The sequence below is a fragment of the Heterodontus francisci genome, chromosome 35, assembly GCF_036365525.1.
Source record: "Heterodontus francisci isolate sHetFra1 chromosome 35, sHetFra1.hap1, whole genome shotgun sequence".
NCBI lineage: Eukaryota > Metazoa > Chordata > Chondrichthyes > Heterodontiformes > Heterodontidae > Heterodontus > Heterodontus francisci.
The window spans coordinates 17530384-17554826 of NC_090405.1; the positions used below are offsets into that span (position 1 = coordinate 17530384).

Genomic DNA, 24443 nt, shown 5'->3' on the forward strand with positions numbered 1-24443 from the left:
TAGTGCGTCCCTCAGCACGTAGTCTTGGACCTTGGAATGTGCCAGTCTGCAACATTAGGTCGTGGACAACTCTTTGCGCTGGAAGACCAGCAAGTTTCGGGCAGACCAAAGGGCGTCTTTCACCGAATTGATAGTCCTTCAGCAGCAGTTGATGTTTATCTCGGTGTGCATCCCTGAGAACAGCCTGTAGAGCACAGACTCCTGTGTTACACAGCTGCTTGGGATGAACCGCGATAAAAACCACTGCATCTTTTTCGACACCTGCTTTGCAAAGACAGACAGGGCAGTCCTCTCTCCTCTGTCTTGTTAGTTTGCTGTTTTGAACCCTTTGCTGAGTCTATTAGGAAGGATGCAAGCATAAAGGGGGGGTTACAATCCGAGGCAGTGGAGTCACTCAGGTTAAAACTTCCCTGTACCTGGATGACGTCGCCGTCTTTTGCTCGGATCTGCTGTCCGTTCGCAGACTGATCAGCATCTGCGACCAGTTCGAACTCGCCTCGGGAGCCAAAGTTAACCACGGCAAGTGCGAGTCCATGTTCTTTGGGAACTGGGCTGACCGATCCTTTGTCCCCTTCACCATCAGGTCAGACTACCTGACGGTGCTGGGGATATGGTTCGGAAGGGCTGGGGCGTGCACCAAAACCTGGAAGTAGCGAGTAGCCAGGATACACCATAAGCTGAGCATGTGGGAGCAGCGATCTCTCTCCATTGTGGGTAAGAACCTGGTGATCAGGTGTGAGGCGCTCACGTTGCTGTACGTGGTGCAGGTCTGGCCCATACGCCACTCCTGCGCTGTGGCGATCACCCGAGCCATTTTCCGCTTCATATGGGGTTCCAAAATGGACCAGGTCTGGAGGGACACAATGTTCAAACCCCTGGATAAGGGCGGGAAAAATGTACCCAACGTCGCCCTCATCCTGATGACTACCTTCGTGTGCAGCTGCATCAAGCTGTGCGCAGATTCCCAGTACACAATCTCCAAGTGTCACTACGTGCTGAGGTTCTATCTGTCCCCAGCGTTGTGAAGGATGGGCCTGGTCACATTGCCGCGGAATGCTCCATCCAGTTGGACCGTGCCGTACCACATATCCTTCGTGGGAAAGTTTCTGTGGAAAAACATCTTTTACCACCAATCCTTTAGGTAGTGGTCTGCACGGAATGTCCTCAAGGCCCTGCAGGAAAAGGAGATGGTGGATCCAGTCGGATGGTTCCCCGAGCAAACTTCCAAAGTCATTTGGCGGAATGCCTCATCACCAGAACTTTCAAACAAGCACCAAGATGAAACTTGGCTGGTGGTGAGAAGAGCCCTCCCCATCAGATCCTTCCTGCACGCCCGAAGTCTCACCCCCTCCGCACAATGCCCTCGAGATGGCTGTGGTGGGGAAGAGACAGTTGCCCACCTCTTTCTCTGAATTGCCTCCAATGCAAGTATATCCCTCCTTAAATAAGGAGACCAAAACTGCACACAGTACTCCAGGTGTGGTTTCACCAACACCCTGTACATTTGTAGCAAGGCTTCTCTCCTTTTATACTCCATTCCCCTTTGTAATAAAGGGTAACATTCCATTTGCCTTCCTAATTATTTGCTCTACCTGCATGCTAACTTTTTGTGATTCATGTACGAAGACACCCAGATCCTTCTATACCGCAGCATTCTGTAGTCTCTCGCAATTTAAATAATATTTAATTTATCTGTTCTTACTACCAAAGTGAATAACCTCACATTTTCCCACATTATACTCCAGCTTCCAAATGTTTGCCTGGATCTGAGAGGCCCTGGCGGAATCTAAACTGAGCATCGATGAGCAGATTATTGCTAAATGCATGGTGATTGATAGCACTGTTGATGACATCTTCCATCACTTTGCTGATGATTGATAGTAGACTGATGGGGCGGTAATTGGTCAGATTGGATTTGTCCTGCTTTTTTTTTATGGACAGGGCACACCTGGGCAATTTTCCACATTGTCGAGTAGCTGTTTGTGTTGTAGCTCAAAAAAAAATTATCTTAACAAATTATTGGCTGTAAGCACGTTTGTCATCGGGTTGAATAATTTCTGTGTGAGGAATGTTCCAGCATCATAAACCAGGGGAACGTGCTGACTGAGCTGTGTCTTCATCTCTTCTGGGCAGTCGGACAGTTCACCCTTCATTCTGCTCTGATTTACTTTCCCAAAGCGGATCTACAGATTCTCACATCTGGAGACTGGGTTTTCTTGTTAGGTCCCTTTTGATTTTTCTTGCTCCTGAATGATAATATATGCCAACCTTGGATCAACCTTGCGTTGTGTCCCAGTCTTGGTTAAGAGCGACACATAACGGCACCAACACTCTGAAACAAACAACACAGTCACACTTTCCTTCAGTGAGATTAATGTTGAGGCGGTTTCCATGTCGAATGCAATTGTGAACAAATTTCTCACAAAGAAATTGTGGGTGATTTGAGTATTTGCACTGAATTTCTGTGCAAGGAGGGACAGTTTCAAACAGCCATTCTGAAATCACTTCCTTCACAAAGACAAAGACTGTGCTGTCTTAACGTGTCACTCAACTTCACAAACAAATTTGAACTCGAAATTCAGGAGAAGACAGAGTGGTGAATGATTGATAGTGTAATCTTTGGATGAGAAAAGATACTTAACATACAAAATCCAACATTTGAGCTGGCGTGTAAGATTGTTCTTTCCATGGAGATGTTCACTGGAACACTGGAACAGGCCCAAGACAGAAATGTTGACATGAGAGCAGGGGGGAGTGTTGAAACAGCAAGGAAACAAAAGCTCGGGGTCATGCTTTCGGACTGAGCAGAGGTGTTCGACATAATCTGCGTTTGGTCTCCCCAATTTGGAGGAGACTGCAATGTGAGCAGCGAATACAGTATAGTAAATTGAAAGAAGTACAAGTAAATCGCTGCTTCACCTGAAAGGAGTGTTTGGGCTTTAAATAATGAGCAGAGAGGAGGGAAAAGGGCAGGTATTATATCTCCTGCGATTGCATGAGAAGGTGCCTTGGGAAGGGGACGAGGTGTCAGGGATAATGGAGGAGTGGACCAAGGTGTCGTGGAGGGAACGATCCCTTCGGAATGCTGACAGGGTAGGGGAAGATGAGGTAGGTGGTGGCATCATGCTGGAGGTGGTGGAAATGGTGGAGGATGATCCTTTGGATGTGGAGGCAGGTGGGGTGGAAAGTGAGGACAAGGGGAACCCTGTCGCAGTTCTGGGAGGGAGGGGAAGGGGGGAAGGCAGAGGTTGAGGGTCCTGTCAACTACACTGGGATGGGGGCAAGGGGGGGGTGTTGAAATCTGGTGATGTTGTTGAATTTAATTTCAAACACTCCTTGAACTCTCTGCCAATGAAGACTGTAAAAGGGAAGAACAACCACACAACAAGGGTCTCAAATCCAAGACCCTGAGATTAAAAGTCTCATGCTCTACCAACTGAGCTAACAAGGCCTGATACAGTACTTCTACTCTGATACAGTAAATCCACTTACAGAAGCCCCAAAGTGTGAGAAATTCCTCTCACTCATCAATAATAAAATGGAAATCTTTTTACCGTCCAAATGCTGCCATCTATTTTGTCAGTATTTATTTCTCTCTCCTTTATATTTAGTTCATGCATTTCTTCAGAATTTTTTTTTCAATTATATCTGAGGGAAGAAATGAACAGATCTGGCAGCTCAAAACTGGGCATCCATGAGGCACTGTGGGTCATCAGCAGCAGCAGAATTGTATTTAAACACAATATGTTACCTCATAGCCTGACATATCCCTCACTCTACCATTACCATCAAGCCAAGGGAGCAATAGTGGTTCAATGAAGTGTGCAGGAGGGCATGTCAGGAGCAGCACCAAGCAGACCTAAAAATGAGGTGTCAACCTGGTGAAGCTACAACACAGGATTACTTGCATGTCATATAGCGGAAGCAGCATGCAACAGACAGAGCTAAGCAATCTCACAATCAACAGATCAGATCAAAGCTCTGCAGTCCTGCCACATCCAGTCCTGAATGGTGGTAGATAATTAAACAATTAACAGGAGTCACAGAGAGTCATAGAATCATGCAGCATAGAACCAGGCCCTTCGGCCCACCGCGTCCATGCCGACTATAATGCCTATCTATACTAATCCGACCTGCCTGCATTAATTCCATATCCCTCCATGCCTTGCTCATTCAAGTACCTGTGCAGATGCCTCTTAAATGTGACTACTGTTCCTGCCTCCACCAGGCAGCTCATTCCAGATACCCACTATTCTTTCTGTGAAAAATTTACCCCTTTGACCCCCTTTAAACCTCCTCCCTCTTAACTTAAATCTATGCCCTCTAGTTTTAGTCACCCCTACCATGGGAAACAGAGTCTGGCTATCTACACTATCTATGCCTCTCATAAAGTGTGACGTAGGAGTGAAGAACGAGTGGCCAAGAGGAGGGAAGTGGCACGGCCTAGAGCTAATGGCTGGAGTGGGGGTTGGGGGGCTGGGAGCGAGTGGCAGGAGAGCTGGGTGACGCGAGCGGGGAACAATCATCCAGGGGAGCAGCGAGGTGGAGAGCGAGCAGTTGAGGAGAAGAAGCGTCAAGGCCGAGGGGGGAGAGCTCCAACCTCAAAGTCTCCCATTCAGCCGTTTCCTTCAGCTGAGTGAGAGGCTGGATACCCGATGACGCTTTAGCGTGAATGTGCGAAGATGGACCATGGGCGGATATGCGATAATGTTGGTGCTGAGCCATGACATCATCCTGTGCATGTGCCACTTAATCCTGGCAAGATGTAGCTGTGCCTATGTGCAGCTTGGCGCTCTCCGATGATGTCAGCGGGCCGCTCCATTGACAGGAATCACATTGTGTCAGCAGTGCCCACATCCCAGGAAAGAATAAAAAAGAGATTTACCACAATGGTAGCAGGGTGAGGGATTTCAGTTATGTGGAGAGATTGGAGAAGCTGGGGTTGTTCTCCTTGCAGCAGAGAAAATTCAGAAAAGATTTGACACATTTGTTCAAAATCATGGAGGTTTTCAATAGTTTAAACAAGGAGAAACTGTTTCCAGTGGTAAAAGGGTCAGTAAGCAGAGGACACAGATATCAGGTGATTGGCAGAAGAACCAGAGGTGACATGAAGAACCATTTTTACACAGTAATGTGTTGTGATAAAGAAAGAAAAGACTTGCATTTATATAGCACCTTTCCTGACCACTGGACATATCAAAGCACTTTGGAGACAATGAAATACTTTTGAAGTGTAATCACTGTTGTAATGTCAGAAATGCAGCAGCTAATACCCACAAACAGCAATGTGATAATGACCAACTGATCTGATTGAGGGGCAAATATTGATCACAACACCGGGGAGAATTGCTCTTCACTTGTTTGAAATTGCAGCATGGGATCTTTTACATTCACCCAAACATGCAGACCAGGTCTTGGTTTAACATCACACCTGAAAGGCAGCACCTTCGACACCCTCAGTGCTGTACTGGAGTGTCAGCTGTGAACTCTGAACCCAGAAGCTTGTGATTTCGAGGTGAGTGTGACCAACTGAGCTACAGCTTTTACCTGAGTCTCAATCCTTCTACCAACAGTTTCTCTCTATCGGGTCTGTCACGACCCCTCATGATTGTGAACACCTCTATCAAATCTCCTCTCTAAGGAGAACAACCCCAGCTTCTCCAATCTATCCACATAACTGAAATCCTAACCACACGTTGCAGAAAGGAATTTTTCCTCATGTTCCTTCTGGTTTTGTGAGTCACTTTAAATCTGTAACATTTGGTTATTGACCTTTCAGCAGTTAGAAACAGTTCCTCAGTATTTACTCTACCTCAAACCTTCAAGGAAGCTCTGCAAAGTAACTGAAAATCAAGTTGTCAGAAGTGGGATTTAAACACATGCCTCCAGTGAAAGCTGCAACCTGAACAGAGAAGCTGAAACCGCTCAGTCACCTCAACTGTTCAGACCTTTTTGACCTCGTCATCACTTCTGTAATTTGAAAGGTTCACTCAGTTCAGGAACTTGTTCAATGTTACTGGAATGCTCAGTGATTGGGATATTAACTCCCCCGGGTTTTCCTGAGCTTGTTCTCGGTGCATGGGGATGTTTGTCCTGGGTCGTGGAATCTTGCATCCCTGTAATGGACATTAACCCACTGATTGAATCTGTATTCACTGCTTTCCGCTGGTGCTGGGTAATTGCAGAGCGTGGGGCTGGAATGTTGCTGCTTGTCCGGGCCTCACTCACTCTGGGAAAGAGTGAATAATTGATGCGTCTGTTTCTGTATCTGAAATGTGACTTCGATCTGCTGTTATTAACCGAGACAGCGCTGCTGAAGGATACGTTAATAATCTCTCACTAATCAACTGCAAACAGTCAGAATGTGTAACTTTGAGCAGCGCTTTCTGCACCGTCAGGGCTGGAAAGTTGAGGGAAGGAGAGACAGTGTCAGTATCTGAGTGTATACAGCACTGTACAGAGAAAGAGCCAATATACCGGGGCTGAGACATCTTTTCACATTTAATCACAATAATATCCACAGTCAGGAGCTGAAAAGGATGAAAAACCGAATAGCAAGAGCAAAATTAAGAAAACTAAGCAATTATAGATTAACTGATAAGCTTTCACTGTGTTACCTGGTAGTCTACTGTTTTATATTCAATGCTCTCTCCACTGTGGCCAGGGAATGATTTCTTCTCAAGGGCTGAATATTAACAAAACTTCTTGGAATTTAAAATCTTTCAAAATTAATTCCATGGAGCTAATGGGGAAAAGTCAAATAACTGCATCAATTATAGGAGAGCTGGTTGGTGATGACGTGGATGTGTCTGCAGTGTGCAGGACCAGACTGTTTCTATAGATTCACAATGAACGTTCCACCCTTTATTTGTAACAGTAAAACTGATAGTGGACAATGGCTATTCTGGTTGCAGCAACCTGAAGATTTAACTCATTAACACCCTGCTTTAGGGTAATCTAGAAAGAACAACACCCAGCTCTGTCAGTTAGTGTGCTTGTTTGTTAACCCACAATTTGTTGGTTCAAGCACTTAAAAGGATGAGGCTTTATTAACTTAAACTCTTCTACATCTGCTATATTACTCTTGCTGTTGATTCTTCAAAGATAAGGTTAATCAAGACTTTCTTTGTGAAATCCATGCTGACTGTGTTTTATTATATTTTCATTTTCATATGTATTTTCTACTTTTGGGGATTACAGGATATTGTCATTTTTTATTGATTTTATTTTAATTTATTGCATTTATTTCCCATCCCTAATTCCCTCGAGAAGGTGGTGGCGAGCTGCCTTCTTGAACCACTGCAGTCGATGTGGTGCTGTTAGGAAGGGAGTTCCAGGATTTTGACCCAGTCACAGTGAAGGAACGGTGATATAGTTCCAATTCCAGGATGGTGTGTGGCTCAGAGGGGAACTTGCAGGTGGTGGTGTTCCCATGACTACACTTGGAAAGTCCTTCATTGGCTGTAAAAGGCTTTACAAAGTCCTGTGGTCGTGAAATGCATGTGTTGCTTTTTCCATTGTTATCAATGTCATTTTGATCAAAAGATAGGTTTCATGAGCACAAAGTTTAAATCAATGTTGATTGAAATAATGTAAAAGCATCTATATTCTTGCACTATACTTAATAATCACCATCTTCCCATCCTTACAGAGTACAATGTTTTTGACCCTGAAATTGATTCCACAATCTCAGTCCCTCAGACAATTTCAGCCCAGTTCTGATGAAAGATCACAGATCTGAAATGTTAACTCTGTTTCTCTCTCCACAGATGCTGTCAGACCTGCTGAGTATTTCCATCATTTTCAAGAGTCTCGATTTAATGAATAGGAAACTTGTTTCAGATCAGATTGGGAGACAGTGTGAAACCACTCCATTGTACTCATGTCTGAGATTCTGAGGACAGTTGGCTGTTAGTGGAAGACATCATTAATTAAATGTACCTAGCAACAGCTCAGACCAATTATTATTTTACAAGGTGGTGTGATGGCCATCCAGGGGTTAAAAGTAGGGATCTTGTAAGGTTTCAGTGTGCAGGAACACTAGAAGATCTCAGGGGTAAAGGCTCAGATCATCGACCAAGTTCTCCACCTGATGAGGGATCTAGGCTGGACAAAGAGGACCGTGACACTCTGAGACCAAGCTCGACCAGTCCACACACCTGCTAGAGCTGTAAAGTTATATTCCCCAAGTTTGTTCAAGATAATTTTACTTCCAATTATTAAGTACTATTTTACTCTCAATAAAAGTTCTGGACTTATTAATCAAGTATCCTGTTGCTTTAATTGGTTGAAGTCATACCCAAAGAGATTGTCCACAATAGACTTTCCAGAACTGAAAGATAAGTCTGCAAGGATTGCTAATTTTACAGCCCTGTTTAAAAAGAGAGATAAACCCAGGAACTACAGACCAGTTAGTATAATGTCAGTGGTGGGGAAACTTTTAGAGACAATTATCCAGGAGAAAATTAACTGGCACTTGGTAGAACATGGGCTAATAAATGACAGCCAGTACAGATTGGTTAACAGAAGATTGTGCAAGAATTAATTAATGAATTAATTTCTTTGATGAAGTTTCACAGAGAGTTGACGAGGGTGGTGAGGTTGATGGTGTGTGTCTGCACTTCAAAATTGTGTTTGAAAAAGTACCATAAAATAGACTTGTGAACAACATTGGAGCAGATGGGATTAAAGAGGCAGTGGCAGCGGGGATACAAAATTGGCTGAGAGACGGAAAGCATAAAGTAGGGTGAATGCTTGTTTTTCAGAATGGAGGGACTAATACAGTAATGCCACTGTTGTTGCAGTGTGTGCAGTGTCTGACCCTGAGCTGTCCTAGGGAGGGGGCTGTTTGTGATGTTCCTGTGGGGTGTATTATCATCAGGGTATCTCTCTGAGCTGTCACAGGGATGGGGCAGTGTGTGATATCCTTGTGCATGTCATGCAGGCCCACTGGCGTGTGGTTCCATCCTGATGCCAAGAAACAGAGCCCCATCTATGGGCAAAAAGTCTCACTTCCCTGTGGGTGTCTTGAGAGAGAAGAAGGCTTAGGGAGTAAACCTGGACAGTAAATCCGGAGTGGAGTCCCGTAGGCGGTTACCTGTTACTTATCAGGTAGTTTTCCAGCAACTCCTACAGCAGAGCTGGTACCAAACAGTACTGTTTTTTTCCTTTCCTTTGGACAATACTAGCAATGCTGAGAGGGGGTCCTGATGCTCAGTGTCTCCATACTATTTGCCCAGGCCTGTGCCCTGGAGAGGACACTCCAGCTTCATGGTTAAACATTAGCAAAACATGGGAAGAAACAGTTACCGATTATAAGCTCTCACTCAATTGGTGTAGAGTATGAGCACCAGGGGTTACTTTTGACAGTGGGAGAGATCATCGCGTCTCAATGGATAACTACCACCTACTCCAAGCTGTGCAGCCCCCAGTCAGTTAGGTGCTGTCCTGCCACGACCTACCTGCTTCAATGGGTGCTTGCACCTTCAAGAGATATCTCTCAACTGGCGGATTGATAATCTATGCACCAGGCAAGACAAACTCAACAAAGAAGCCACCAGTGCTTCGCATCACAAGCTGGAATGTAAGGACCATGTGTCCTGGCCTTACCGACAACCTTCTGCAGCACACACAAGACAGCTGTGATTGACAAGGAACTCACAAGGCTCAATGTGGACATTGCTGTGCTGCAAGAAACTGGACCCATTCAAAGTGGATCCCTCAAAGAGAAACACTACACCTTCTTCTGGCAGGGGAAATCCCAAGAGGCAACTCGTGAGCATGGAGTGGGTTTCACAGTAAAAAACACGCCACGTGCAATGAGTGAACCCTCCACAGTTGGCTCAGAGAGACTTCTTCCCCTTCACTTGTTAACAAGCGCGGGCCCAGTTAATCTCATGTGCATCTATGTCCCGACACTCACCTCCACCCCAGATGTCAAGGATCAATTCTATGAGACACTTGACACTGCCATCAGTAGAATTCCCAGCACTGAGGGACTGTATCTTCTAGGGGATTTCAACGCAAGCTTGGGTACTGACTACAGCTTGGCCAATGAGCATAGGGCACCAGGGGATTAGCAAGATGAACAAAAATGGACAGAGGTTTTGGAGCTATGCTGTCACCATGGACTCTGTGTGACGAACAGCTACTTCCAGGTCAAGCTGTGCCACAAGGTGTCCTGGAGACATCCGAGATCATGCCACTGGCACCAGCTAGACCTTATCATCACCAGACATACCACCCTCAGCAGTGTCCTCATCACACGCAGCTATCACAGCGCTGACTGTGACACTGATCACTCCCTGGTGTGTAACAAGGTCAGGCTTCAGCCAAGGAAGCTTCATCCATCCATGAAGAAAGGTCGTCCTCTGATCAACACTCACCGAACCACTGATCCAGAAAGGACCCAGGAGTTCCTCAACATCCTAGATCAGGCTCTTTCAGAAAACACCCAAGGCCTCAGTGCAGTGTCAAAGTGGAATCATCTGCACGCCACCATCTATAACTCTGCACTCACTGTATGGGAAAAGAGATGGGAGGAATGCTGACTGGTTTGAGGCTTATTGGACTGAAATGGAGTCAGTTACTGCAACTAAGAAGAGAGCCCTCATGAACTACAAACAAGTCCCCAGCAAACAAACTCTAGATGCTCTCAGAGCTGCCAGAAACAAGTCTCTGCAGACTGCTCGGCACTGCACCAATCAATACTGGTTAAAACTCTGCAACAGCATACAATCTGCCACTGAATCTGGGGGATGCTAGAGGGACATATGAAGGAATTCAACACACCAAGGTTCCTTAGACAGCACCTTCCATACCCGCAACCTCTATCAACTAGAAGGACAAGGCAGCAAATTCATGGGAACACCACCACCTGCAAGTTCCCCTCCAAGCCACACACTATCGTGACTTGGAACTATATCGCCTTTCCTTCACTGTTGCTGGGTCAAAATCCTGGAACTCCCTTCCTAACAGCACTGTGGGTGTACCTACCTCACACAGACTGCAGCGGTTCAAGAAGGCAGCTCACCACCACCTTCTCATGGGAAACGAGGGATGGGCAATAAATGCTGGCTTAGCCAGTGATGACCACATCACATGAATGAATAAAAAAAAATTATGAAAGCAACCGGCCCAGCAGTAACTAAATCAGCACCTTTGAAGACAAAGACAGGGGCAATCATCACTGAACCTAACAAGCAGATGGAAAGGTGAGTGGAGCATTACCTTGAACTCTACATAACGGAGAACATTGTCATTGAAGTAGCTCTCAGTGCCATTCCAGACTTCCCTGTCATGGAGGGGTTGGACAGTGAGTCCACTATAATAGAGCTCAACAAGGCCATTGACCGTCTTGCCAGTGGTAAAGCCCCGGGAAATGATGGTATTCCACCTGGAATCATCAAAAGTGGAAAAGCAGCTCTGCTGCAGCATCTCCATGAACTTCTGTGTCTCTGTTGGAAGGGGAGATCTGCGTCTCTAAACATGCGTGATGCAAACATTGTCACCTTGTGCAGCAATAAAGGTGATCGCAGTGACTGCAGAAATTAGCGAGGCATCTCCTTGCTAAGTATTGTGGGGAAGGTCTTTGCTCACATTGCTCTGACCAGATTGCAGACCCTGACATCACACATCTATCCTGAGTCTCAGCGCAGCTTCAGAGCTGGTAGATCGACAGTCGACATGATTTTCTCACTTCGGCAGTTACAGGAGAAGTACTGTGAACAGTACAGACCACTCTACATTGTCTTTATAGACATCACCAAGGCCTTCGATCTTGTTAGCAGAGACAGACTCTTCAAACTGCTGTGGAAACTAGGCTGCCCTCCTGAACTCTTGGGCGTCATCTCTTCTTTCCACGAGAACATGCACAGTTCCGTCAGTTACAATGGAGCAACATCAGACACTTTCACGATCAGCAGTGGGGTAAAACAGGGCTGTGTCCTGGTGCAAACTCTCTTCGGAACGTAGGAGGAGGCAGTTTAACCTGTCGAGCCTGCTCTGTCATTCAATTACATCCTTGCTGATCATCTACCTCAACACCACTTTCCCGCGCTCTCCCCATATCCCTTGAAGTCATGAGTATCAAGATTTCTATCAATTTCTGTCCTGAGCATGCTCAATGATTGAACTTTCACAAACCCCTGAGGTAGAGAATTCCAAAGATTCACCACCCTCTGAGTGAAGAAATTCCACCCTATCTCAGTTTTAAATGGCCTTTTAAATGAAACTTTAAGGAATACAATCCCAGTTTCCTCATAAGACAATCCCACCATCCCAGGGATTAGTCTGGTGACCCTCTGTTGCACTCCCTCTGTGGCAAGTATATCCTTCCTTCGATAAGGAAATCAAAACTGTACACAATACTCCAGCACAATCTCACCAAGGCTGTATACGATTGCAGCAAGACATCTTTACTCCTGTACTCATGACCCCTTGTGTTAAGGCCAACATACCATTTGCCTTCCTAATTGATTGCTGCACCTGCATGCGAGCTTTTAGTGTCTCATGAACAAGGACACCCAGGTCCCTTTGGACATCAACACTTCCCAACCTCTCACCATTTAAGAAATACTCTGTCTTTCTGTTTATTCTACCAAAGTGGATAACTTCACACTTATTCACATTATATTCCATCTGTCATTTCATTCACTTATCCTGTCCAAGTCCCCTGGAAACCTCCTTGTAACCTCCTCACAGCTCACATCCTTTACAATTGGCATATTCTTCTCCATGCTGCTATTTTAAACTTTCAGTGACTCAGATGGGGGTGTCCACCTGCATCCCAGAGCTGATGACAAGCTGTTCATCTTGGCAAGACTGTGCACCAAGACCAAAATGAGTCAGTTCTTGGTCTGTGAGTTGCTGTTTGCTGATGACGCTGTGCTGACATCCCATAATGAAGTTCAGTCACAGCAGCTTGTATATCGGTTCTCCCTGGCCTGCAACGAGTTTGGACTGACGATCAGCATCAGGAAGATCAAAGTTATGGGCCAGGCCGTAGAGACTCCACTTTCCATCAACATCGACAACCTCACTTTGGAGGTTGTCAACAGCTTCACATACCTTGGATCAACAATCACCAGCAATCTGTCCCTTGATACTGAAATCAGCACCAGGATTGTCAATGCTGCAGCTGTCATGTCAAAGTTGAGAAGACGAGTGTGAACCGACAGCAAACTGATCGAAAATACAAAGCTCCGCGTGTAACAGGCTTGTGTTCTCAGCACCCTCCTTTATAGTAGAGAAGCATCAACAACTTATACAAGCCAAGAAAAGCAGCTGAACAGCTTCCACCTCCGCTGTCTCAGATGGATATTGGGCATCTCCTGGCAGGACAGAGTGCCGAATGCGGAAGTACACCAGCGTGCAGGGATCTGCAGCATGTTTGCCCTCTTGAGTCAGCAGTGACTCTGTTGACTGAGTCATGTGTGCTGATTGGATGACGGTCGCTTTGCCAAAGACACGCTCTTTGGTGAGCTTGCTATCAGCACGAGACCAACAGGTCACCTACGTCTGTGATACAAGGACATCTGCAAAGCGAGATCTCAAGCTGACTGGGATTGGAGTCGATGCATGGGACGTCCTTCCTGCTGACTGGAATTCCTGGAGAAAGGCATTCAGGAAGACCATGGGAAAAGCAGAGGACAAAAGAAATGACCAGATGGTGGGAAAGAGAGCTCAGAGGAAGGAAAAATTATCAGTCGACCTCGGGCCAATGATATTCATCTGTACCAGCTGCGGAAGGGATTGTCACTCACGAGTCATCCTCTACAGCCACAACAAACGATGTTTCATACAGAAGTGACGTACACCCCGGGTGTAGCCCATCGTCTTCCAAGACGGACGGTTGCCTATTACAATTACAACGACAGCTACAACTACAAGAGCGAGTCAGAGGCTGGGAACTCTGCCGTGACGAACTCAACTCTTGACTCGCCAAAGCCTGCCCACTATCTACAAGGCCTTCCTCTGATTTCAATTGTACACACATTTGTGATCTGGCTCTGTAGCTTAGTTGGTTAAAGCACCTATCCAGTAAATAGAAAATCTTGGGTTCAACTCCCAGCAGAGCCTTGTTTCACAGTAACAACATGCTTGAAAAGTTTCATTTTCAACTTTGACATTTGTGAACTTTAATTCAAAATACATGATGAATTTCAATCACATAAAAAAACAGCCTTTGTGAAGGAAATGATTTTGGAATGGCTGTTCCTCCTTGTACAGAATTTCAGTGCTGATACATCAAAGGTAACTTCTTTGACATAAATTTGTTCACAGTTCCATTCAACCTGGAAAACAGCTTGATATTAATCTCACTGAAGGAGAGTGTTTGTGTCATTATGTGTTGCTTTTAACCGAGACTGGGACATGACGCAAGTGGGAGGGTTTCTCTGAGGTTTGGAATATTTGTCAGTCAGGAACAAGAAAAATCAAAGGAACCAAATAAGAAAACCTATGTCTCATGTGGTTACCGAGAAACGGTGAGAAGATATTAAACTTTGTTGTATTTAATACAACTGTGTGAACTTTGATCTTTGCGGCCTTTTATAAACAGTATTTGAAGGGTCTCAGTAAAAATGTTCAGTGTTGATGAGAGTGGGGTCTGGCTGAGCAGCTGCTTAATGTGACAGGGTCAGGACTGGATGCAGGAAGTTCTCTGACAGTCTCTCTCTGATGGGTTGAGTTGATTTTCAACTGGCAACTGTTGCTGTTTTGATAATTCAAGTTCCCTCCACCAATTTTTTTGGACAGACAGTGCAGTATGAGGATGTAAAGGGTTAATGCTGAAGACAGTGGGATCAACCCCTCCCACAATCAGAGTGATGATGTAACAGTCACATGAGATGAGGTTTGGGAGGAGAGAGAGCAGCACCAAGGATGCAAGTTTAGGAGGCTTGATGAGTGTGTATATAGTATTGTGTAAATTAGAAAAGAGTTCTTAGTTCTTTCAGCAGGAAATGTGTCCAGAAAATATCGCGAAACTCACAATTTTATTATTCAGGAGTTGGAACACAGGGATATTAACTCCAAGTGACAGTAGTGGTTTCATTTAACAAAAGAAAAGTAGAGAATAATATTGCTCATTGATTGAAATCCCCCAGTGAGGAGACAGTTAAACAGGTGATATGTTGGGGCATCCTTCCATCCAAGGTTTCGGCAGCATTTAATCTCCCTTTTTGGTGAAATTCTCTGTTTTTTGCATCTTTTTTTAATCCAGCTTTGATGGACCAGTGAAAAAACTGAAAAAAGTGAACAGATCCATCCTTTCATTTCCTTCTTCCCATCAGTTTCTCTTTTCTGTCCCAATTTAATCTGCTGTTTTATCCATTCCAATCATAATTCAACATTCCAATCAAATCTATTTGTTATTCCACAGTGTCTCTCCATGTGTTTTATTCTGTTGTATTCTCTCACAGTCTGTTTGATGATCAATGTTACATCTCACTCTCTGTTCTGGTGAAGATCAGAAGCAGTGTTATCTGTTTGCAACACCCGACAAGTCGGCCTGAGGCTGTGTCTCATCGATAATGTGGAGTTAGGAACATAGGAACATAGGAGCAGGAGTCGGCCATTCAGCCCATCGAGCCTACCCCACCATTCAATATGATCATGGCTGATCATCCACTTCAATGCCCTTTTCCCCACACTTTCCTCATATTCCCTTATGTCATTTGTATTTAGAAATCTATCAATCTCTGCTTTAAACATACTCAATGACTGAGCTTCCACAGCCCTCTGGGTTACAGAATTCCAAAGATTCACAACCCTCTGAGTAACAACATTTCTCCTCATCTCTGTCCTAAGTGGCTTGCCCCTTATTTTGAAATTGCGTCCACTGGTTCTCGACTCCCCAACCAGGGGAAACATGTTAGCTGCATCTACCCTGACTGTCCTTTAAATATTTTGTAGGTTTCAATGAGATCACCTCTCATTCTTCAAAACTCTAGAGAATACAGCCCCAGTTTCCCCAATCTCTCTTCATAGGACAGTCCCACCATCCCAGGAACAAGTCTGATGAACCTTCTTTGCACTCCATCTATGGCAATAATATCCTTCCTGAGGTAAGGGGACCAAAGCTGCACACAGTACTCCAAGTGCAGTCTAACCAAGGTTCTATACAATTGAAGCAAGAATTCACTACCCCTGTACTCAAATCCTCTTGCAATAAAGGCTAACATACTATTCGCCTTCCTAATTGCTTGCTGCACCTGCATGTTAGCTGTCAGTGACTTATTGACATGGATACCAGGTCACCCTTATATTCTATACCTGAGTTATTGACCTGTACTGCTACTTCAGGGATCTGTGGACATTCACTCCAACGTCCCTCACTTCCTCTACACCGTTCAGTGTTCTCCCATTAATTGTGTATTCCTTTGCCTTTTTTGACGCCTTCTCTCGCTGTTCCCTGCTCTCCGAGTGAACTCTTGCTCCCTCTCTCTCCTGGGCTCTTTATGCTCCACTCTGCTCTCACTGTTTCCTGCTCTCTTAATGTATCAATATTTGTTTGCCTTGTGTTTAATTTAAAATATGGATTAACTGTATTTTACAGTTGTAGGTTTTATTTGGTAGTCCTGTGCAAGTTGTGGATTGGTATTTAATATTTAGCTCTGTGAAAACGATTGTGAATGAAAATATAACTTTCAATCTTATACATGGGCTGGTCTGCAAGCTCCAAGTCCTTCATTTTGTAGTAATGGAATTGATACTGTATCTTTCAGTCTTAATCTCTGTGGGATTTTTGAACTGGTATGTAATGCATAACTTGGTCTAACGTCTGATGTACATTATTGGGATTCATAGGATCATAGGAAATAGGGGCATTAGGTCATTGAGCCCATCAAGCCTGCTCCAACATTCAAACAGATCGTGACTGATCATCTACCTCTACGCCATTTTTCCCTGCTATCACCATATCCCTTGATCTTGTTAGTATTTAGAAATCTATCGATTTATGTCTTGAATATGTTCAATGATTGATCTTCCACAGCCCACTGGGATAAAGAATTCCACAGATTTCTCACACTCTGAGTGAAGAAATTCCTGCTCATCTCAGTCTCAAATGGCCTGCCCTTATTTTGAGACTGTGTCCCCTTGTTCTACACTCACTAGACAGAGGAAACATCCTATCCATATCTACCCTGTGACACCCTGTAAGAACTTTGTCTGTTTCAATGAGATCACCTCTCATTCTTCAAAACTCCAGAGAATTTCGGCCCAGTTTCTGCAGTCTCTCATCATCAGACAATCCCACCATCCAAGGGGATGAGACCGGTGAATCTCTGTTGCACTCCTTCTGTGACAAGTCTATCCTTCCTTAGATAAGGAAACCAAAATTGTACAGAATACTCCAGGTGCGGTCTCATCCAGACTTCATACATCTTTACTCATGTACTCAAATACGCTTTCAATGAAGCCAACATACCATTTGCCTTCCTGATTGCTTGCTGCACCTGCATACTAGCTTTTAGTCTCATGAACAAGGACACCCAGGTGCCTTTGGACATCGACACTTCCCAGCCTCTCACCATTTAAGAAATACTCTTTCTGTTCATTCTATCAAAGTGGAGAACTTCACACTTATTTACATTATATTCCATCTGCCATGTTCTTGCCCATTCATTTAACCTGTCCAAATCCCCTTGAAGCCTCCTTGCATTCATTCTGTACCTTTCAACCAGGTAAATTTTGTCTGTTCTATTTCAGATTTTATATTTAAAATGTAACCATGGTGACAGAGTTTATTTAGATCTGATAGTGAGTTTGTTTTTAGACTGTGATTGATGTATCAACCTGTCAGCTGTATTGAATTGGAGTGAAATGGAAACAACTTCTGTCTCTCCTGCTGTTGTTTGACTGTTGGATTGAAAATGTGTCTCTTGACTTTGGGATCAGTGTCTGACTACTTATTTTGTTTGCTCCAGTGGAACTGATGAGCTGGCAGTATCTCTGTGCTTTGGGAGTGATCCTGTGCCGACTGTGTGTTGGAACGAGATCACTTTCCTTGTGTCCAAGAATCACCACATCCATTCAGGTTCCTTCGTGTATTTTCCTGCAGGAATGAAAGAACTGGTGAGGTAGAAGATACAAAAGCGATCAATGTAATCATCCCAATAATAATCATTATGAACAATCACAAAATGAAAACCAGGAACACAAACAGTGTCAGTGTCTGACTCCACTGCAGTACTGCAGCATTCAGCTTCTGTTTACCAGGTGTTTGCAGTGGTTTTACAAACACTCCCCGACTCCCCCTCAACTTCCCGCCACTCAATGCTAATCTCTGAGCACATCTGCGGACACGCTCCCAAAGCAGTGGCTGCTGGAAGCAGATGCTGTTTGTTCCCTTCCCCCGGGCCCGGGAAGTCTCCATTAGCAGCTGATTTAAAGCATCTTCCCCTGATTGAGTGAATGGCCTCACAGACTGGGTTGGGAAAGACTGCGCATGTGCTCCACTCCTCATTGTGACGTCCCACTGGGGTGGGGCTGCATCGCGCGTGCGCAGATCTTTGCAGCAATTCAGCATTCAAACATCATTGGGAACTTTCCCCATTTCACCCTCATCAAAGTCCCAAAGAAAGTGAAAAGGGGCTTCGACTGGAGGGAGGGAGGGGCGGGGTAGGGGGAACCTAGAACCCAGAAAGCTGCCCACTTGCCCCATTTAGATGCTCAATTTGCGGTCATTCCCTGCAGGGGGTTTGTTATTATTGAGCCCCTCCTGGTAAAACAATCCGATAGAAAGAGGGGAGAAAGGAGGGAGCCGGTGTGTTTGCTGGGACCTTGCAGAATTCATTTCAGCAGCAAAAGTCCCGGGTTATATTAACCCGAGTGAAACACGCTCTCAGTGAGAGGGAAACCGAACGGCCCTTTTCATCTTTTCATTGGAAACAAAGTAGAGCCGGAAGTGCGGCGAGCAGAGCAGACACACAAGCTCAATGACAGGAGAGCTCGGCCGTCCCTGAGTTTCAGCTCCCGGCTCTTACATTTCTTCATCCACACTGTCTTTACTGTGGATGTTCAGGGGTTCCTTGTCGGATCTGAGGACTGTATCCATTAAACATTCTGAGTCAGGAGATCCACACACTCTCTGTTATCAAGATTTATGGGCAGGAATGTTTCAAAACTTTGTCTATTAAATCATTGTATTATTCACAGAACTAATGAGGCAATCGGTTCATTATTCAGGTCTTAAACTTGGTTTGGGAAGACCGAAAACTGAGAGGTTCAGCACCTTTCCACTTCTTCACTAACATAACTGATTTTTTTGATGAAGTAACAGAAAAGGTTGATGAAGGGAAAGCAATGGATGTTGTCTATATGGATTTTAAGAAAGCGTTTGACAAACTACCACATAAAAGGCTGGGTAACAAAACTGAGGCTCCTGGAATAGGAGGGTCAGTATCTGCTTCGATTAAAAAATGGATGAAATATCAAGAAAAGCGAGTTGTGATATTTGGTTGTTTTTCAGAATGGAAGATGGTGAACAGTGATGTCCACAAGGGTCAGTGTCAGGACCACTATATATAGAAATGACTTGAATATTGGAATCACAGAATCACAGAATTGTTCCTGCCCAGAAGGAGGCCATTTGGCCCATCGTGTCTGCACTGACTCTCCAAATGAGCAATTCACCTCATGTCACTTCCCCGTCTTCTCCCCATAATCCTGCACATTCTTCCTTTTCAGATAACAGTCTAATTCCCCGTTGAATTCTTCAATTGAACCTGCCTCCATCACATTTTCAGGCAGTTCATACTTTAACCACTCGCTGTGTGAAAAAGTTTTTCCTCATGTCGCTTTTGCTTCTTTTACCAATTACTTTAAATCTGTGCCCTCTCATTCTCGATCCTTTCACAAGTGGAAACAGTTTCTCCCTATCCACTCTGTCCACACCCCTCATCATTTTGCACACCACTATGAAATCTCCTCTTAGCCTTCTTTTCTCCAAGGAAAACAGTCCTAACTTCTCCAATCTATCTTCATAACTGAAGTCCCTCATCCCTGGAACCATTCCCGTGAATCTTTTCCATAATCTCTCCAATGCCTTCACATCTTTCCTGAAGTGTGGCACCCAGAACTGGATGCAGTACTTCAGCTGAGGCTAGTGTCTTATACAAGTTCAACATGACCTCCTTGTTCTTGTACTCTATGCCTCTATCACTAAAGCCGAGGATACTGTATGCTTTATTAACCACTCTCTCAACCAATGACATATAACCCCAGGTCCCACTGCTCCTGCACCCCCTTTAGAATTGTACCCTTTATTCTATATTGTCACTCCATGTTCTTCCTACCGAAATGAATCAATTCACATTTCTCAGCATTGAACTTCACCTGTCATCTGTCCTCCCATTCCGCCAACTTGTCTATGTCCTTTTGAAGTTCTACACTATCATCCTTACAGTTCACAATGCTTCCAATTTTCGTATCATCCATAAACTTTGAAATTCTGCCCTGTACACCAAGGTCTAGGTCATTAATATATATCAGGAAAGGCAAGGGTCCCAACACTGACTCCTGGGGAACTCCACTACAAACCTTCCTCTAGCCCGAAGAACATCCATTGATCACTACTCTTTGTTTCCTGTCACTCAGCCAATTCCATATCCTTGTTACTACTGTCCGTTTTATTCCATGAGTTATAACTTTGCTCACAAGTCTGTTGTGTTGCACTGTATCAAACTCCTTTTGAAAGTCAATAAAAGCAAAATACTGCAGATGCTAGAAATCTGAAATATAAACAAAAAGTGCTGGAAATACTCAGCAGGTCTGGCAGCATCTGTAGAGAGAGAAACAGAGTTAATGTTTCAGGTCAGTGACCATTCAGATGCTGCCAGACCTTTTGAAAGTCCATGTACACCACATCAACAGCATTGCCCTCATCATCTCTCTCTGTTACCTCATCAAAAAACTCCAGCAGGACAGTTAAACATGACTTTCCCTTAAGAAATCCATGCTGTCTTCCCTGAATTAACCCACGTTTGTCCATGGGACTATTAATTTTGTCCCGAATTATTCTTTCGAGAAGTTTTCCCACCACCGAAATTGAACTGACTGGGGAGTGAGACGAGGTGAGTTGCTTTAGCAGAGAGCCAGCATGGGTTCGTCAGGCCGAATGGCCTCCTTCTGTGCTTTAGCCATTCTATGATTGTATGATTCGAGCAACAACTGTTGGTGGAGAGGCAGTGATGCAGGAATGGGTTGACAGAAAGGGAAAAGTCTGGGCTGGTGTGTGTTTGCAGCATTTGCAGTTTGTGTTCGGGTTTGTGAATCAAGGTGATTTGGAAGCTGTGTTCCAAATTGAAGTGTTTATTGGAAGCAAGAAGTTGATGTAAATAAAGAGTAAAACGTGTTAAGATGAAGCGTGGTGTGATTGTGGATAGCAGTAAATATAGTGCTGGTGAATTATTTGTGTTAATAAACTTCCACTGCGCCCTCTGCTGCAGGCTGCTGTTTATATCCAGCTGTGTATTAGTGCTGTGTGTTAACTAGATAAATGTTTGTTTCAACGCTGTTTATAAAGCAATAGCATTGCACTCAAACAGTCCCAGACATAGCAACACACGTACAAAAGCAAAATACTGCGGATGCTGGAAATCTGAAATATAAACAGAAAATCCTTGAAATGCTCAGCAGGTTTGGCAGCATCTGTGGAGAAAGAAACAAAGTTAATGTGAGCTAAGGAAACAGATCTGAACTGTTAACTGTTTCTCTCTGCACAGATGCTGCCAGACCTGCTGAGCATTTCCAGCATTTTCTGTCTTTATTACAGCAACGCAGGTGTTGGGAGGCTCAGCCTGGCTGCACAATGTTACAAGGACGCTGAGTAACACCATTGACAACGGGACAGAGAGAAAAACACACAGAAAACCAAGAATAGACTGTGAGGAAGCTAAAGTGAGGGACAGAGAGAGAGACAACGAGACTGAGATGGAGACACAAGGCATTTGTATGATTGTATTCTCCCTGTTATCTAAAGGTATTTCCTGTTGTGTAAATATGTTTTCTGGTGTGTAAAGATGTACCCTGTTGTTGTGTAAAGGTTTTCCCTGTTGTTGTTTTATTTTCTGTCACTGACCGTCTCCTCACTGTGACCATTTGTCCTGGTTTTATTGTGGCCAACATCACCATCTGGTGGTGGAGAGGAGGCTCTGCAGGAAGGGGTTGACAAAGTGGGAGAGACTCGGCTGGTCCGTGTTTGCAGCTTGTGTTCGTGTGAGCAAAAGCAATTGTTGATGATTGATGTGTTCACTCGAAGGAAGAAGCTGAATGCAACAGAGTGCCTTTGGAAGCATCTTGTTATTATGGGGTAATACCTGATGTTTTGAAAGTGAACTGTTTGTGTTATTACCAAACATAAATAGCAGAGAATGGTTTCGATCCATCGACCTCTGGGTTATGGGCCCAGCACGCTTCCGCTGCGCCACTCTGCTAACTGCTATTTTGGATTTCAGCTGCCTGTTAGTTAAATATGTTCATTTCCCCAATGTTTTTATCAAAATAGGATTGTAGTCGGATTTCTCAAGAATCCCGGACTCAGCAACACACGTGCTGACGGAATCACCCTCACTGCACAATGACACAAGGACACTGAGTAACAGCACCGACAATGAGGCAGACAGAGAAAGACACACAGAAAACCAGGAAGAGATTATCAGGACCCAGAAATGAACAGACAAAGTCACTGAGCAAACCAGCAAGAGACAGCGAGAGACTGATGAACACCACTTGGAGGGAGCACTGAGGGTGGCAACGGCACAGAATGTAGTCTGGCTGAGGGATTTCAATGTCCATCACCATGAGTGGCTCGGTAGCACCACGACTGACCATGCTGGCCGAGTCCTAACGGAGATAGCTGCTCGATTGGGTCTGCAGTATGTGGTGAGGGAACTAACAAGAGGGAAAAACATACTTGACCTCATCCTCACCAATCTGCCTGCCGCAGATGCATCAGTCCATGACAGTATTGGTAGGAGTGACCACTGCACAGTCCTTGTGGAGATGAAGTCCTGTCTTCACATTGAGGATACCCTCTATCATGTTGTGTGCCACTACCACTGTGCTAAATGGGATAGATTTTGAACAGATCTAGCAATGTATAACTGGGCATCCATGAGGTGCTGTGGACCATTACCAGCAGCAGAATTGTAGTCAACCACATTCTGTAAACTCATGGCCCGGCATATTCCCCCACTCTAACATTACCAACAAGCTGGGGATCAACCCTAATTCAATGAAGAGTGCAGGAGGGCATGCCAGGAGCAGCACCAGGCATACCTTGAAATGAGGCGTCAGCCTGATGAAGCTACAGCCCAGGACTACTTTCATGCCAAACAGCAGAAGCAGCATGTAATAGACAGGGCTAAGTGATCCCACAACTAACGGATCAGATCTACACCCTGACACATCCAATGATGAATGGTGGTGGACAATTAAACAACCAACAGGAGGAGGTGGCTCCACAAATATCCCCAACCTCAATGATGGGGGAGCCCAGCACATCAGAGCAAAAGACAAGGATGAAGAATTTGAAACAATCTGCAGCCAGAAGTGCCGGGTTGATGATCCATCTCGGCCTCCTTCTGAAGTCCCCAGCATCACAGATGCCAGTCTTCAGCCAATTCGATTCACTCAACGTGATATCAAGAAACGACCGAAGGCTCTGGATACAGCAAAGGCTACAGGCCCTGACAATATTCCGGCAATAGTACTGAAGACCTGTGCTCCAGAACTTGGCGCGCCCCGAGCCAAGCTGTTCCAGTACAGCTACAACACTGGCATCTACCCGGCAATGTGGAAAATTGCCCAGGTATGTCCTGTACACAAATAGCGGGACAAATCCAACCCAGCCAATTGCTGCCTCATCAGTCTACTCTCAATCATCAGTATAGCGATGGAAGATGTCATCGACGGGGCACTTGCTTTGCAATAACCTGTTCAGTGATGCTCAGTTGGGTTCCGCCAGGGCCATTCAGCTCCTGACCTCATTACAGCCTTGGTTCAAACAAGGGCAAAAGAGCTGAACTCAAGAGGTGAGGTGAGAGTGTCTGCCCTTGACATCAAGGTAGCATTTGATTGAGTATGGCATCAAGGAGCCAGAGTAAAACTGGAGTCAATGGGAATCAAGAGGAAAACTCTCCACTGGTTGGAATTGCACCTAGCACAAAAGAAAATGGTTGTGATTGTTGGAGGTCAATCATCTCAGCTCCAGGACATTACTGCTGGAGTTCCTCAGGGTAGTATCCTCGGCCCAACCTTCTTCACTACTTCATCAGTGACCTTCCTTCAATCATAAGGTCAGAAATGGGGATGTTCACTGATGATTGCAAAATTTAGCACCATTCGCGACTCCTCAGATACTGAAGCAGTCCATGTAGAAATGCAGCAAGACCTGGACAATATCCAGGCTTGGGCTGATAAGTGGCAAGTAACATTCG

At 44.8% G+C, this 24443-nt stretch overlaps 1 non-coding gene across 1 annotated transcript; it reads right to left on the minus strand.

Moving 5' to 3' along the window:
- Positions 1 to 22367: 22367 nt before the first annotated feature.
- trnam-cau (transfer RNA methionine (anticodon CAU)) lies at positions 22368 to 22439 on the minus strand. Its single transcript has one exon. It is a non-coding gene; the product is annotated as a tRNA-Met (tRNA).
- Between the last annotated feature and the right edge of the window lie 2004 nt (positions 22440 to 24443).